We start from the raw sequence: 15,317 nt of genomic DNA, 5'->3' as shown, positions 1-15,317 counted from the left end.
CCAATGCAGCAGTTGCCAGCTTTAAAAATGTTCTACATCACAGGCTATTTTTCTTACATTCTTATTTTGTCAGACCATTGGAAGGTCTTCTAGTATAAAACAGTTTTGTGAAATCTTCCCTCAGCCTGAACACTCTTAGCTGTTTTTGTGTCAATAAAAATGTTTGTGTTTTCAGTGCGAAACATTCCTGAAGTATGTTCATTAAAGCATAAATGCATAACATTTCTTAAGCATAGTCAGGAAAGCAATGTTAGGTCAGTGGTAGTTTTTTCGACTGTCTTGTGGGAGAGCAGAAAGGTTCTGCTCAGTAGACTACATTTAAAAGAGTCTTTCATGTAAGCATTGGTGGTTCAGTGGTAGAATTCTCGCCTGCCACGCGGGAGACCCGGGTCCGATTCCCTGCCAATGCAGCAGTTGCCAGCTTTTAAAATGTTCTACATCATAGGCTATTTTTCTTACATTCTTATTTTGTCAGACCGTTGGAAGGTCTTCTAATATAAAACAGTTTTGTGAAATCTTCCCTCAGCCTGAACACTATTAGCTTATTGAGTGTCAAGAAAAAAATGTTGTGTTTTCAGTGCGAAACATTCCTGAAGTACGTTCATTAAAGTATTAATGCAGAACATTTCTTAAGCATAGTCAGGAAAGCAATATTAGGTCAGTGGAAGTTTTTTCGACTGGCTTGTGGGAGAGCAGAAAGGTTTTTGGAGAGCAGTATACTACATTTCAAATTTGACTTGCAAGTAAGCATTGGTGGTTCAGTGGTAGAATTCTAGCCTGCCACGCGGGAGACCTGGGTCCGATTCCTGGCCAATGCACTGGTTGCCAGCTTTTAAAATGTTCTACATCATAGGCTATTTTTCTTACATTCTTATTTTGTCAGACCATTGGAAGGTCTTCTAGTATAAAACAGTTTTTTGAAATCTTCCCTCAGCCTGAACACTCTTAGCTGTTTTTGTGTCAATAAAAATGTTTGTGTTTTCAGTGCGAAACATTCCTGAAGTATGTTCATTAAAGCATTAATGCAGAACATTTCTTAAGCATAGTCAGGAAAGCAATATTAGGTCAGTGGAAGTTTTTTCGACTGGCTTGTGGGAGAGCAGAAAGGTTTTTGGAGAGCAGTATACTACATTTCAAATTTGACTTGCAAGTAAGCATTGGTGGCTCAGTGGTAGAATTCTAGCCTGCCACGCGGGAGACCCGGGTCCGATTCCTGGCCAATGCACTGGTTGCCAGCTTTTAAAATGTTCTACATCATAGGCTATTTTTCTTACATTCTTATTTTGTCAGACCATTGGAAGGTCTTCTAGTATAAAACAGTTTTGTGAAATCTTCCCTCAGCCTGAACACTCTTTGCTGTTTTTGTGTCAATAAAAATGTTTGTGTTTTCAGTGCGAAACATTCCTGAAGTATGTTCATTAAAGCATTAATGCATAACATTTCTTAAGCATAGTCAGGAAAGCAATGTTAGGTCAGTGGTAGTTTTTTCGACTGGCTTGTGGGAGAGCAGAAAGGTTCTGCTCAGTAGACTACATTTAAAAGAGTCTTTCATGTAAGCATTGGTGGTTCAGTGGTAGAATTCTCGCCTGCCACGCGGGCGACCCGGGTCCGATTCCCGGCCAATGCAGCAGTTGCCAGCTTTCAAAATGTTCTACATCATAGGCCATTTTTCTTACATTCTTATTTTGTCAGACCATTGGAAGGTCTTCTAGTATAAAACAGTTTTGTGAAATCTTCCCTCAGCCTGAACACTCTTAGCTGTTTTTGTGTCAATAAAAATGTTTGTGTTTTCAGTGCGACACATTCCTGAAGTATGTTCATTAAAGCATTAATGCAGAACATTTCTTAAGCATAGTCAGGAAAGCAATATTAGGTCAGTGGAAGTTTTTTCGACTGGCTTGTGGGAGAGCAGAAAGGTTTTTGGAGAGCAGTATACTACATTTCAAATTTGACTTGCAAGTAAGCATTGGTGGTTCAGTGGTAGAATTCTAGCCTGCCACGCGGGAGACCTGGGTCCGATTCCTGGCCAATGCACTGGTTGCCAGCTTTTAAAATGTTCTACATCATAGGCTATTTTTCTTACATTCTTATTTTGTCAGACCATTGGAAGGTCTTCTAGTATAAAACAGTTTTTTGAAATCTTCCCTCAGCCTGAACACTCTTAGCTGTTTTTGTGTCAATAAAAATGTTTGTGTTTTCAGTGCGAAACATTCCTGAAGTATGTTCATTAAAGCATTAATGCAGAACATTTCTTAAGCATAGTCAGGAAAGCAATATTAGGTCAGTGGAAGTTTTTTCGACTGGCTTGTGGGAGAGCAGAAAGGTTTTTGGAGAGCAGTATACTACATTTCAAATTTGACTTGCAAGTAAGCATTGGTGGCTCAGTGGTAGAATTCTAGCCTGCCACGCGGGAGACCCGGGTCCGATTCCTGGCCAATGCACTGGTTGCCAGCTTTTAAAATGTTCTACATCATAGGCTATTTTTCTTACATTCTTATTTTGTCAGACCATTGGAAGGTCTTCTAGTATAAAACAGTTTTGTGAAATCTTCCCTCAGCCTGAACACTCTTTGCTGTTTTTGTGTCAATAAAAATGTTTGTGTTTTCAGTGCGAAACATTCCTGAAGTATGTTCATTAAAGCATTAATGCATAACATTTCTTAAGCATAGTCAGGAAAGCAATGTTAGGTCAGTGGTAGTTTTTTCGACTGGCTTGTGGGAGAGCAGAAAGGTTCTGCTCAGTAGACTACATTTAAAAGAGTCTTTCATGTAAGCATTGGTGGTTCAGTGGTAGAATTCTCGCCTGCCACGCGGGCGACCCGGGTCCGATTCCCGGCCAATGCAGCAGTTGCCAGCTTTCAAAATGTTCTACATCATAGGCCATTTTTCTTACATTCTTATTTTGTCAGACCATTGGAAGGTCTTCTAGTATAAAACAGTTTTGTGAAATCTTCCCTCAGCCTGAACACTCTTAGCTGTTTTTGTGTCAATAAAAATGTTTGTGTTTTCAGTGCGACACATTCCTGAAGTATGTTCATTAAAGCATTAATGCAGAACATTTCTTAAGCATAGTCAGGAAAGCAATATTAGGTCAGTGGAAGTTTTTTCGACTGGCTTGTGGGAGAGCAGAAAGGTTTTTGGAGAGCAGTATACTACATTTCAAATGTGACTTGCATGTAAGCATTGGTGGTTCAGTGGTAGAGTTCTGGCCTGCAACGCGGGAGACCCGGGTTTTATTCCCGGCCAATGCAGTAGTTGCGAGCTTTTAAAATGTTCTACATCATAGGCTATTTTTCTTACATTCTTATTTTGTCAGACCATTGGAAGGTCATCTAGTATAAAACAGTTTTGTGAAATCTTCCCTCAGCCTGAACACTCTTTGCTGTTTTTGTGTCAATAAAAATGTTTGTGTTTTCAGTGCGAAACATTCCTGAAGTATGTTCATTAAAGCATAAATGCATAACATTTCTTAAGCATAGTCAGGAAAGCAATGTTAGGTCAGTGGTAGTTTTTTCGACTGTCTTGTGGGAGAGCAGAAAGGTTCTGCTCAGTAGACTACATTTAAAAAAGTCTTTCATGTAAGCATTGGTGGTTCAGTGGTAGAATTCTCGCCTGCCACGCGGGAGACCCGGGTCCGATTCCTGGCCAATGCAGCAGTTGCCAGCTTTTAAAATGTTCTACATCATAGGCTATTTTTCTTACATTCTTATTTTGTCAGACCGTTGGAAGGTCTTCTAATATAAAACAGTTTTGTGAAATCTTCCCTCAGCCTGAACACTATTAGCTTATTGAGTGTCAGGAAAAAAATGTTGTGTTTTCAGTGCGAAACATTCCTGAAGTATGTTCATGAGAGCATTAATGCAGAACATTTCTTAAGCATAGTCAGGAAAGCAATGTTAGGTCAGTGGTAGTTTTTTCGACTGGCTTGTGGGAGAGCAGAAAGGTTCTGCTCAGTAGACTACATTTCAAATGTGGCTTGCATGTAAGCATTGGTGGTTCAGTGGTAGAATTCTCGCCTGCCACTCGGGAGACCCGGGTCCGATTCCCGGCCAATGCAGCAGTTGTCAGCTTTTAAAATGTTCTACATCATAGGCTATTTTTCTTACATTCTTATTTTGTCAGACCGTTGGAAGGTCTTCTAGTATAAAACAGTTTTGTGAAATCTTCCCTCAGCCTGAACACTATTAGCTTATTGAGTGGCAGGAAAAAAATGTTGTGTTTTCAGTGCGAAACATTCCTGAAGTATGTTCATTAAAGCATTAATGCAGAACATTTCTTAAGCATAGTCAGGAAAGCAATGTTAGGTCAGTGGAAGTTTTTTCGACTGGCTTGTGGGAGAGCAGAAAGGTATTTGGAGAGCAGTATTCTACATTTCAAATGTGACTTGCATGTAAGCATTGGTGGTTCAGTGGTAGAATTCTCGCCTGCCACGCGGCAGACCTGGGTCCGATTCCCGGCCAATGCAGCAGTTGCCAGCTTTAAAAATGTTCTACATCACAGGCTATTTTTCTTACATTCTTATTTTGTCAGACCATTGGAAGGTCTTCTAGTATAAAACAGTTTTGTGAAATCTTCCCTCAGCCTGAACACTCTTAGCTGTTTTTGTGTCAATAAAAATGTTTGTGTTTTCAGGGCAAAACATTCCTGAAGTATGTTCATTAAAGCATTAATGCAGAACATTTCTTAAGCATAGTCAGGAAAGCAATGTTAGGTCAGTGGAAGTTTTTTCGACTGGCTTGTGGGAGAGCAGAAAGGTTCTGCTCAGTAGACTACATTTAAAAGAGTCTTTCATGTAAGCATTGGTGGTTCAGTGGTAGAATTCTCGCCTGCCACGCGGGAGACCCGGGTCCGATTCCCGGCCAATGCACTGGTTGCCAGCTTTTAAAATGTTCTACATCATAGGCTATTTTTCTTACATTCTTATTTTGTCAGACCGTTGGAAGGTCTTCTAATATAAAACAGTTTTGTGAAATCTTCCCTCAGCCTGAATACTATTAGCTTATTGAGTGTCAGGAAAAAAATGTTGTGTTTTCAGTGCGAAACATTCCTGAAGTATGTTCATTAAAGCATTAATGCAGAACATTTCTTAAGCATAGTAAGGAAAGCAATGTTAGGTCAGTGGAAGTTTTTTCGACTGGCTTGTGGGAGAGCAGAAACGTTTTTGGAGAGCAGTATACTACATTTCAAATGGGAAATGCATGTAAGCATTGGTGGTTCAGTGGTAGAATTCTCGCCTGCCACGCGGGAGACCCGGGTCCGATTCCCGGCCAATGCACTGGTTGCCAGCTTTTAAAATGTTCTACATCACAGGCTATTTTTCTTACATTCTTATTTTGTCAGACCATTGGAAGGTCTTCTAGTATAAAACAGTTTTTTGAAATCTTCCCTCAGCCTGAACACTCTTAGCTGTTTTTGTGTCAATAAAAATGTTTGTGTTTTCAGTGCGAAACATTCCTGAAGTATGTTCATGAAAGCATTAATGCAGAACATTTCTTAAGCATAGTCAGGAAAGCAATGTTAGGTCAGTGGTAGTTTTTTCGACTGGCTTGTGGGAGAGCAGAAAGGTTCTGCTCAGTAGACTACATTTAAAAGAGTCTTTCATGTAAGCATTGGTGGTTCAGTGGTAGAATTCTCGCCTGCCACGCGGGAGACCCGGGTCCGGTTTCCTGCCAACGCAGCAGTTGCCAGCTTTTAAAATGTTCTACATCATAGGCTATTTTTCTTACATTCTTATTTTGTCAGACCGTTGGAAGGTCTTCTAATATAAAACAGTTTTGTGAAATCTTCCCTCAGCCTGAACACTATTAGCTTATTGAGTGTCAGGAAAAAAATGTTGTGTTTTCAGTGCGAAACATTCCTGAAGTACGTTCATTAAAGTATTAATACAGAACATTTCTTAAGCATAGTCAGGAAAGCAATATTAGGTCAGTGGAAGTTTTTTCGACTGGCTTGTGGGAGAGCAGAAAGGTTTTTGGAGAGCAGTATACTACATTTCAAATTTGACTTGCAAGTAAGCATTGGTGGTTCAGTGGTAGAATTCTAGCCTGCCACGCGGGAGACCCGGGTCCGATTCCTGGCCAATGCACTGGATGCCAGCTTTTAAAATGTTCTACATCATAGGCTATTTTTCTTACATTCTTATTTTGTCAGACCATTGGAAGGTCTTCTAGTATAAAACAGTTTTTTGAAATTTTCCCTCAGCCTGAACACTCTTAGCTGTTTTTGTGTCAATAAAAATGTTTGTGTTTTCAGTGCGAAACATTCCTGAAGTATGTTCATTAAAGCATTAATGCAGAACATTTCTTAAGCATAGTCAGGAAAGCAATATTAGGTCAGTGGAAGTTTTTTCGACTGGCTTGTGGGAGAGCAGAAAGGTTTTTGGAGAGCAGTATACTACATTTCAAATGTGATTTGCATGTAAGCATTGGTGGTTCAGTGGTAGAATTCTGGCCTGCCACGCGGGAGACCCAGGTTCTATTCCTGGCCAATGCAGCAGTTGCCAGCTTTTAAAAAGTTCTAAATCATAGGCTATTTTTCTTACATTCTTATTTTGTCAGACCATTGGAAGGTCTTCTAGTATAAAACAGTTTTGTGAAATCTTCCCTCAGCCTGAACACTCTTAGCTGTTTTTGTGTCAATAAAAATGTTTGTGTTTTCAGTGCGAAACATTCCTGAAGTATGTTCATTAAAGCATTAATGCAGAACATTTCTTAAGCATAGTCAGGAAAGCAATGTTAGGTCAGTGGTAGTTTTTTCGACTGGCTTGTGGGAGAGCAGAAAGGTTCTGCTCAGTAGACTACATTTAAAAGATTCGTTCATGTAAGCATTGGTGGTTCAGTGGTAGAATTCTCGCCTGCCACGCGGGCGACCTGGGTCTGATTCCCGGCCAATGCAGCAGTTGCCAGCTTTTAAAATGTTCTACATCATAGGCTATTTTTCTTACATTCTTATTTTGTCAGACCATTGGAAGGTCTTCTAGTATAAAACAGTTTTGTGAAATCTTCCCTCAGCCTGAACACTCTTAGCTGTTTTTGTGTCAATAAAAATGTTTGTGTTTTCAGTGCGAAACATTCCTGAAGTATGTTCATTAAAGCATAAATGCATAACATTTCTTAAGCATAGTCAGGAAAGCAATGTTAGGTCAGTGGTAGTTTTTTCGACTGGCTTGTGGGAGAGCAGAAAGGTTCTGCTCAGTAGACTACATTTAAAAGAGTCTTTCATGTAAGCATTGGTGGTTCAGTGGTAGAATTCTCGCCTGCCACGCGGGAGACCCGGGTCCGATTCCCTGCCAATGCAGCAGTTGCAAGCTTTTAAAATGTTCTACATCATAGGCTATTTTTCTTACATTCTTATTTTGTCAGACCGTTGGAAGGTCTTCTAATATAAAACAGTTTTGTGAAATCTTCCCTCAGCCTGAACACTATTAGCTTATTGAGTGTCAGGAAAAAAATGTTGTGTTTTCAGTGCGAAACATTCCTGAAGTACGTTCATTAAAGTATTAATGCAGAACATTTCTTAAGCATAGTCAGGAAAGCAATATTAGGTCAGTGGAAGTTTTTTCGACTGGCTTGTGGGAGAGCAGAAAGGTTTTTGGAGAGCAGTATACTACATTTCAAATTTGACTTGCAAGTAAGCATTGGTGGTTCAGTGGTAGAATTCTAGCCTGCCACGCGGGAGACCCGGGTCCGATTCCTGGCCAATGCACTGGTTGCCAGCTTTTAAAATGTTCTACATCATAGGCTATTTTTCTTACATTCTTATTTTGTCAGACCATTGGAAGGTCTTCTAGTATAAAACAGTTTTTTGAAATCTTCCCTCAGCCTGAACACTCTTAGCTGTTTTTGTGTCAATAAAAATGTTTGTGTTTTCAGTGCGAAACATTCCTGAAGTATGTTCATTAAAGCATTAATGCAGAACATTTCTTAAGCATAGTCAGGAAAGCAATATAAGGTCAGTGGAAGTTTTTTCGACTGGCTTGTGGGAGAGCAGAAAGGTTTTTGGAGAGCAGTATACTACATTTCAAATGTGATTTGCATGTAAGCATTGGTGGTTCAGTGGTAGAATTCTGGCCTGCCACGCGGGAGACCCGGGTTCTATTCCTGGCCAATGCAGCAGTTGCCAGCTTTTAAAAAGTTCTAAATCATAGGCTATTTTTCTTACATTCTTATTTTGTCAGACCATTGGAAGGTCTTCTAGTATAAAACAGTTTTGTGAAATCTTCCCTCAGCCTGAACACTCTTAGCTGTTTTTGTGTCAATAAAAATGTTTGTGTTTTCAGTGCGAAACATTCCTGAAGTATGTTCATTAAAGCATTAATGCAGAACATTTCTTAAGCATAGTCAGGAAAGCAATGTTAGGTCAGTGGTAGTTTTTTCGACTGGCTTGTGGGAGAGCAGAAAGGTTCTGCTCAGTAGACTACATTTAAAAGATTCGTTCATGTAAGCATTGGTGGTTCAGTGGTAGAATTCTCGCCTGCCACGCGGGTGACCCGGGTCCAATTCCTGGCCAATGCAGCAGTTGCCAGCTTTTAAAATGTTCTACATCATAGGCTATTTTTCTTACATTCTTATTTTGTCAGACCATTGGAAGGTCTTCTAGTATAAAACAGTTTTGTGAAATCTTCCCTCAGCCTGAACACTCTTAGCTGTTTTTGTGTCAATAAAAATGTTTGTGTTTTCAGTGCGAAACATTCCTGAAGTATGTTCATTAAAGCATTAATGCAGAACATTTCTTAAGCATAGTCAGGAAAGCAATGTTAGGTCAGTGGAAGTTTTTTCGACTGGCTTGTGGGAGAGCAGAAAGGTTCTGCTCAGTAGACTACATTTAAAAGAGTCTTTCATGTAAGCATTGGTGGTTCAGTGGTAGAATTATCGCCTGCCACGCGAGAGACCAGGGTCCGATTCCCGGCCAATGCAGCAGTTGCCAGCTTTTAAAATGTTCTACATCATAGGCTATTTTTCTTACATTCTTATTTTGTCAGACCGTTGGAAGGTCTTCTAATATAAAACAGTTTTGTGAAATCTTCCCTCAGCCTAAACACTATTAGCTTATTGTGTGTCAATAAAAAAAGTTTGTGCTTTCAGTGCGAAACATTCCTGAAGTATGTTCATTAAAGCATTAATGCAGAACATTTCTTAAGCATAGTCAGGAAAGCAATGTTAGGTCAGTGGAAGTTTTTTCGACTGGCTTGTGGGAGAGCAGAAAGGTTTTTGGAGAGCAGTAGACTACATTTCAAATGTAACTTGCATGTAAGCATTGGTGGTTCAGTGGTAGAATTCTTGCCTGCCACACGGGAGACCAGGGTCCGATTCCCAGCCAATGCAGCAGTTGCCAGCTTTTAAAATGTTCTACATCATAGGCTATTTTTCTTACATTCTTATTTTGTCAGACCATTGGAAGGTCTTCTAGTATAAAACAGTTTTGTGAAATCTTCCCTCAGCCTGAACACTCTTAGCTGTTTTTGTGTCAATAAAAATGTTTGTGTTTTCAGTGCGAAACATTCCTGAAGTATGTTCATGAAAGCATTAATGCAGAACATTTCTTACGTATAGTCAGGAAAGCAATGTTAGGTCAGTGGTAGTTTTTTCGACTGGCTTGTGGGAGAGCAGAAAGGTTCTGCTCAGTAGACTACATTTAAAAGAGTCTTTCATGTGAGCATTGGTGGTTCAGTGGTAGAATTCTCGCCTGCCACGCGGGAGACCCGGGTCCGATTCCCGGCCAATGCAGCAGTTGCCAGCTTTTAAAATGTTATACATCATAGGCTATTTTTCTTACATTCTTATTTTGTCAGACCATTGGAAGGTCTTCTAGTATAAAACAGTTTTGTGAAATCTTCCCTCAGCCTGAACACTATTAGCTTATTGTGTGTCAATAAAAAAAGTTTGTGTTTTCAGTGCGAAACATTCCTGAAGTATGTTCATTAAAGCATTAATGCAGAACATTTCTTAAGCATAGTCAGGAAAGCAATGTTAGGTCAGTGGAAGTTTTTTCGACTGGCTTGTGGGAGAGCAGAAAGGTTTTTGAAGAGCAGTAGACTACATTTCAAATGTGACTTGCATGTAAGCGTTGGTGGTTCAGTGGTAGACTTCTTGCCTGCCACGCGGGAGACCAGGGTCCGATTCCCAGCCAATGCAGCAGTTGCCAGCTTTTAAAATGTTCTACATCATAGGCTATTTTTCTTACATTCTTATTTTGTCAGACCATTGGAAGGTCTTCTAGTATAAAACAGTTTTGTGAAATCTTCCCTCAGCCTGAACACTCTTAGCTGTTTTTGTGTCAATAAAAATGTTTGTGTTTTCAGTGCGAAACATTCCTGAAGTATGTTCATTAAAGCATAAATGGATAACATTTCTTAAGCATAGTCAGGAAAGCAATGTTAGGTCAGTGGTAGTTTTTTCGACTGGCTTGTGGGAGAGCAGAAAGGTTCTGCTCAGTAGACTACATTTAAAAGAGTCTTTCATGTAAGCATTGGTGGTTCAGTGGTAGAATTCTCGCCTGCCACGCGGGAGACCCGGGTCCGATTCCCGGCCAATGCACTGGTTGCCAGCTTTTAAAATGTTCTACATCATAGGCTATTTTTCTTACATTCTTATTTTGTCAGACCATTGGAAGGTCTTCTAGTATAAAACAGTTTTTTGAAATCTTCCCTCAGCCTGAACACTCTTAGCTGTTTTTGTGTCAATAAAAATGTTTGTGTTTTCAGTGCGAAACATTCCTGAAGTATGTTCATGAAAGCATTAATGCAGAACATTTCTTAAGCATAGTCAGGAAAGCAATGTTAGGTCAGTGGTAGTTTTTTCGACTGGCTTGTGGGAGAGCAGAAAGGTTCTGCTCAGTAGACTACATTTAAAAGAGTCTTTCATGTAAGCATTGGTGGTTTTTTCGACTGACCCGGGTCCGATTCCCGGCCAATGCAGCAGTTGCCAGCTTTTAAAATGTTCTACATCATAGGCTATTTTTCTTACATTCTTATTTTGTCAGACCATTGGAAGGTCTTCTAGTATAAAACAGTTTTGTGAAATCTTCCCTCAGCCTGAACACTCTTAGCTGTTTTTGTGTCAATAAAAATGTTTGTGTTTTCAGTGCGAAACATTCCTGAAGTATGTTCATTAAAGCATTAATGCAGAACATTTCTTAAGCATAGTCAGGAAAGCAATGTTAGGTCAGTGGAAGTTTTTTCGACTGGCTTGTGGTAGAGCAGAAAGGTTTTTGGAGAGCAGTATACTACATTTCAAATGTGACTTGCATGTAAGCATTGGTGGTTCAGTGGTAGAATTCTTGCCTTCCATGCGGGAGACCTGGGTCCGATTCCCGGCCAATGCAGCAGTTGCCAGCTTTTAAAATGTTCTACATCATAGGCTATTTTTCTTACATTCTTATTTTGTCAGACCGTTGGAAGGTCTTCTAATATAAAACAGTTTTGTGAAATCTTCCCTCAGCCTGAACACTCTTAGCTGTTTTTGTGTCAATAAAAATGTTTGTGTTTTCAGTGCAAAACATTCCTGAAGTATGTTCATGAAAGCATTAATGCAGAACATTTCTTAAGCATAGTCAGGAAAGCAATGTTAGGTCAGTGGTAGTTTTTTCGACTGGCTTGTGGGAGAGCAGAAAGGTTCTGCTCAGTAGACTACATTTAAAAGAGTCTTTCATGTAAGCATTGGTGGTTCAGTGGTAGAATTCTCGCCTGCCACGCGGGAGACCCGGGTCCGATTCCCGGCCAATGCAGCAGTTGCCAGCTTTTAAAATGTTCTACATCATAGGCTATTTTTCTTACATTCTTATTTTGTCAGACCATTGGAAGGTCTTCTAGTATAAAACAGTTTTGTGAAATCTTCCCTCAGCCTGAACACTCTTAGCTGTTTTTGTGTCAATAAAAATGTTTGTGTTTTCAGTGCGAAACATTCCTGAAGTATGTTCATTAAAGCATTAATGCATAACATTTCTTAAGCATAGTCAGGAAAGCAATGTTAGGTCAGTGGTAGTTTTTTCGACTGGCTTGTGGGAGAGCAGAAAGGTTCTGCTCAGTAGACTACATTTAAAAGAGTCTTTCATGTAAGCATTGGTGGTTCAGTGGTAGAATTCTCACCTGCCACGCGGGAGACCCGGGTCCGATTCCCGGCCAATGCAGCAGTTGCCAGCTTCTAAAATGTTCTACATCATAGGCTATTTTTCTTACATTCTTATTTTGTCAGACCGTTGGAAGGTCTTCTAATATAAAACAGTTTTGTGAAATCTTCCCTCAGCCTGAACACTCTTAGCTTATTGTGTGTCAGGAAAAAAATTTTGTGTTTTCAGTGCGAAACATTCCTGAAGTATGTTCATTAAAGCATTAATGCAGAACATTTCTTAAGCATAGTCAGGAAAGCAATGTTAGGTCAGTGGAAGTTTTTTTGACTGGCTTGTGGGAGAGCTGAAAGGTTTTTGGAGAGCAGTATACTACATTTCAAATGTGACTTGCATGTAAGCATTGGTGGTTCAGTGGTAGAATTCTCGCCTGCCACGCGGGAGACCCGGGTCCGATTCCCGGCCAATGCAGCAGTTGCCAGCTTTTAAAATGTTCTACATCATAGGCTATTTTTCTTACATTCTTATTTTGTCAGACCGTTGGAAGGTCTTCTAATATAAAACAGTTTTGTGAAATCTTCCCTCAGCCTGAACACTATTAGCTTATTGAGTGTCAGGAAAAAAATGTTGTGTTTTCAGTGCGAAACATTCCTGAAGTATGTTCATTAAAGCATTAATGCAGAACATTTCTTAAGCATAGTCAGGAAAGCAATGTTAGGTCAGTGGAAGTTTTTTCGACTGGCTTGTGGGAGAGCAGAAAGGTTTTTGGAGAGCAGTATACTACATTTCAAATGTGACTTGCATGTAAGCATTGGTGGTTCAGTGGTAGGATTCTGGCCTGCCACGCGGGAGACCCGGGTTCTGTTCCTGGCCAATGCAGCAGTTGCCAGCTTTTAAAATGTTCTAAATCATAGGCTATTTTTCTTACATTCTTATTTTGTCAGACCATTGGAAGGTCTTCTAGTATAAAACAGTTTTTTGAAATCTTCCCTCAGCCTGAACACTCTTAGCTGTTTTTGTGTCAATAAAAATGTTTGTGTTTTCAGTGCGAAACATTCCTGAAGTATGTTTATGAAAGCATTAATGCAGAACATTTCTTAAGCATAGTCAGGAAAGCAATGTTAGGTCAGTGGTAGTTTTTTCGACTGGCTTGTGGGAGAGCAGAAAGGTTCTGCTCAGTAGACTACATTTAAAAGAGCCTTTCATGTAAGCATTGGTGGTTCAGTGGTAGAGTTCTCGCCTGCCACGCGGGAGACCCGGGTCCGATTCCCGGCCAATGCAGCAGTTGCCAGCTTTTAAAATGTTCTACATCATAGGCTATTTTTCTTACATTCTTATTTTGTCAGACCGTTGGAAGGTCTTCTAATATAAAACAGTTTTGTGAAATCTTCCCTCAGCCTGAACACTATTAGCTTATTGTGTGTCAATAAAAAAAGTTTGTGCTTTCAGTGCGAAACATTCCTGAAGTATGTTCATTAAAGCATTAATGCAGAACATTTCTTAAGCATAGTCAGGAAAGCAATGTTAGGTCAGTGGAAGTTTTTTCGACTGGCTTGTGGAAGAGCAGAAAGGTTTTTGGAGAGCAGTATACTACATTTCAAATTTGACTTGCTAGTAAGCATTGGTGGTTCAGTGGTAGAATTCTAGCCTGCCACGCGGGAGACCTGGGTCCGATTCCTGGCCAATGCACTGGTTGCCAGCTTATAAAATGTTCTACATCATAGGCTATTTTTCTTACATTCTTATTTTGTCAGACCATTGGAAGGTATCCTAGTATAAAACAGTTTTGTGAAATCTTCCCTCAGCCTGAACACTCTTAACTGTTTTTGTGTCAATAAAAATGTTTGTGTTTTCAGTGCGAAACATTCCTGAAGTATGTTCATGAAAGCATTAATGCAGAACATTTCTTAAGCATAGTCAGGAAAGCAATGTTAGGTCAGTGGTATTTTTTTCGACTGGCTTGTGGGAGAGCAGAAAGGTTCTGCTCAGTAGACTACATTTAAAAGAGTCTTTCATGTAAGCATTGGTGGTTTTTTCGACTGACCCGGGTCCGATTCCCGGCCAATGCAGCAGTTGCCAGCTTTTAAAATGTTCTACATCATAGGCTATTTTTCTTACATTCTTATTTTGTCAGACCATTGGAAGGTCTTCTAGTATAAAACAGTTTTGTGAAATCTTCCCTCAGCCTGAACACTCTTAGCTGTTTTTGTGTCAATAAAAATGTTTGTGTTTTCAGTGCGAAACATTCCTGAAGTATGTTCATTAAAGCATTAATGCAGAACATTTCTTAAGCATAGTCAGGAAAGCAATGTTAGGTCAGTGGAAGTTTTTTCGACTGGCTTGTGGGAGAGCAGAAAGGTTTTTGGAGAGCAGTATACTACATTTCAAATGTGACTTGCATGTAAGCATTGGTGGTTCAGTGGTAGAATTCTTGCCTTCCATGCGGGAGACCTGGGTCCGATTCCCGGCCAATTCAGCAGTTGCCAGCTTTTAAAATGTTCTACATGATAGGCTATTTTTCTTACATTCTTATTTTGTCAGACCGTTGGAAGGTCTTCTAATATAAAACAGTTTTGTGAAATCTTCCCTCAGCCTGAACACTCTTAGCTTATTGTGTGTCAGGAAAAAAATTTTGTGTTTTCAGTGCGAAACATTCCTGAAGTATGTTCATTAAAGCATTAATGCAGAACATTTCTTAAGCATAGTCAGGAAAGCAATGTTAGGTCAGTGGTAGTTTTTTCGACTGGCTTGTGGGAGAGCAGAAAGGTTCTGCTCAGTAGACTACATTTAAAAGAGTCTTTCATGTAAGCGTTGGTGGTTCAGTGGTAGAATTCTTGCCTGCCACGCGGGAGACCCGGGTCCGATTCCCGGCCAATGCACTGGTTGCCAGCTTTTAAAATGTTCTACATCATAGGCTATTTTTCTTACATTCTTATTTTGTCAGACCATTGGAAGGTCTTCTAGTATAAAACAGTTTTTTGAAATCTTCCCTCAGCCTGAACACTCTTAGCTGTTTTTGTGTCAATAAAAATGTTTGTGTTTTCAGTGCGAAACATTCCTGAAGTATGTTCATGAAAGCATTAATGCAGAACATTTCTTAAGCATAGTCAGGAAAGCAATGTTAGGTCAGTGGTAGTTTTTTCGACTGGCTTGTGGGAGAGCAGAAAGGTTCTGCTCAGTAGACTACATTTAAAAGAGTCTTTCATGTAAGCATTGGTGGTTTTTTCGACTGACCCGGGTCCGATTCCCGGCCAA

At 39.9% G+C, this 15,317-nt stretch overlaps 6 non-coding genes across 6 annotated transcripts; all 6 read left to right on the top strand.

Annotated features, from left to right (window-relative positions):
- Positions 1-4,795: 4,795 nt before the first annotated feature.
- On the top strand, positions 4,796-4,866 carry trnag-gcc (transfer RNA glycine (anticodon GCC)). Its single transcript has one exon. It is a non-coding gene; the product is annotated as a tRNA-Gly (tRNA).
- A 337-nt stretch (positions 4,867-5,203) lies between these two features.
- trnag-gcc (transfer RNA glycine (anticodon GCC)) lies at positions 5,204-5,274 on the top strand. Its single transcript has one exon. It is a non-coding gene; the product is annotated as a tRNA-Gly (tRNA).
- A 4,379-nt stretch (positions 5,275-9,653) lies between these two features.
- trnag-gcc (transfer RNA glycine (anticodon GCC)) lies at positions 9,654-9,724 on the top strand. The gene has a single exon. It is a non-coding gene; the product is annotated as a tRNA-Gly (tRNA).
- A 739-nt stretch (positions 9,725-10,463) lies between these two features.
- trnag-gcc (transfer RNA glycine (anticodon GCC)) lies at positions 10,464-10,534 on the top strand. Its single transcript has one exon. It is a non-coding gene; the product is annotated as a tRNA-Gly (tRNA).
- A 1,118-nt stretch (positions 10,535-11,652) lies between these two features.
- Positions 11,653-11,723, top strand: trnag-gcc (transfer RNA glycine (anticodon GCC)). The gene has a single exon. It is a non-coding gene; the product is annotated as a tRNA-Gly (tRNA).
- A 739-nt stretch (positions 11,724-12,462) lies between these two features.
- On the top strand, positions 12,463-12,533 carry trnag-gcc (transfer RNA glycine (anticodon GCC)). The gene has a single exon. It is a non-coding gene; the product is annotated as a tRNA-Gly (tRNA).
- Positions 12,534-15,317: the final 2,784 nt, after the last annotated feature.

The sequence above is a fragment of the Salminus brasiliensis genome, chromosome 3, assembly GCF_030463535.1.
Source record: "Salminus brasiliensis chromosome 3, fSalBra1.hap2, whole genome shotgun sequence".
NCBI classification, from domain to species: Eukaryota; Metazoa; Chordata; class Actinopteri; order Characiformes; family Bryconidae; genus Salminus; species Salminus brasiliensis.
This window is presented reverse-complemented; position numbering and strand designations above follow the sequence as displayed.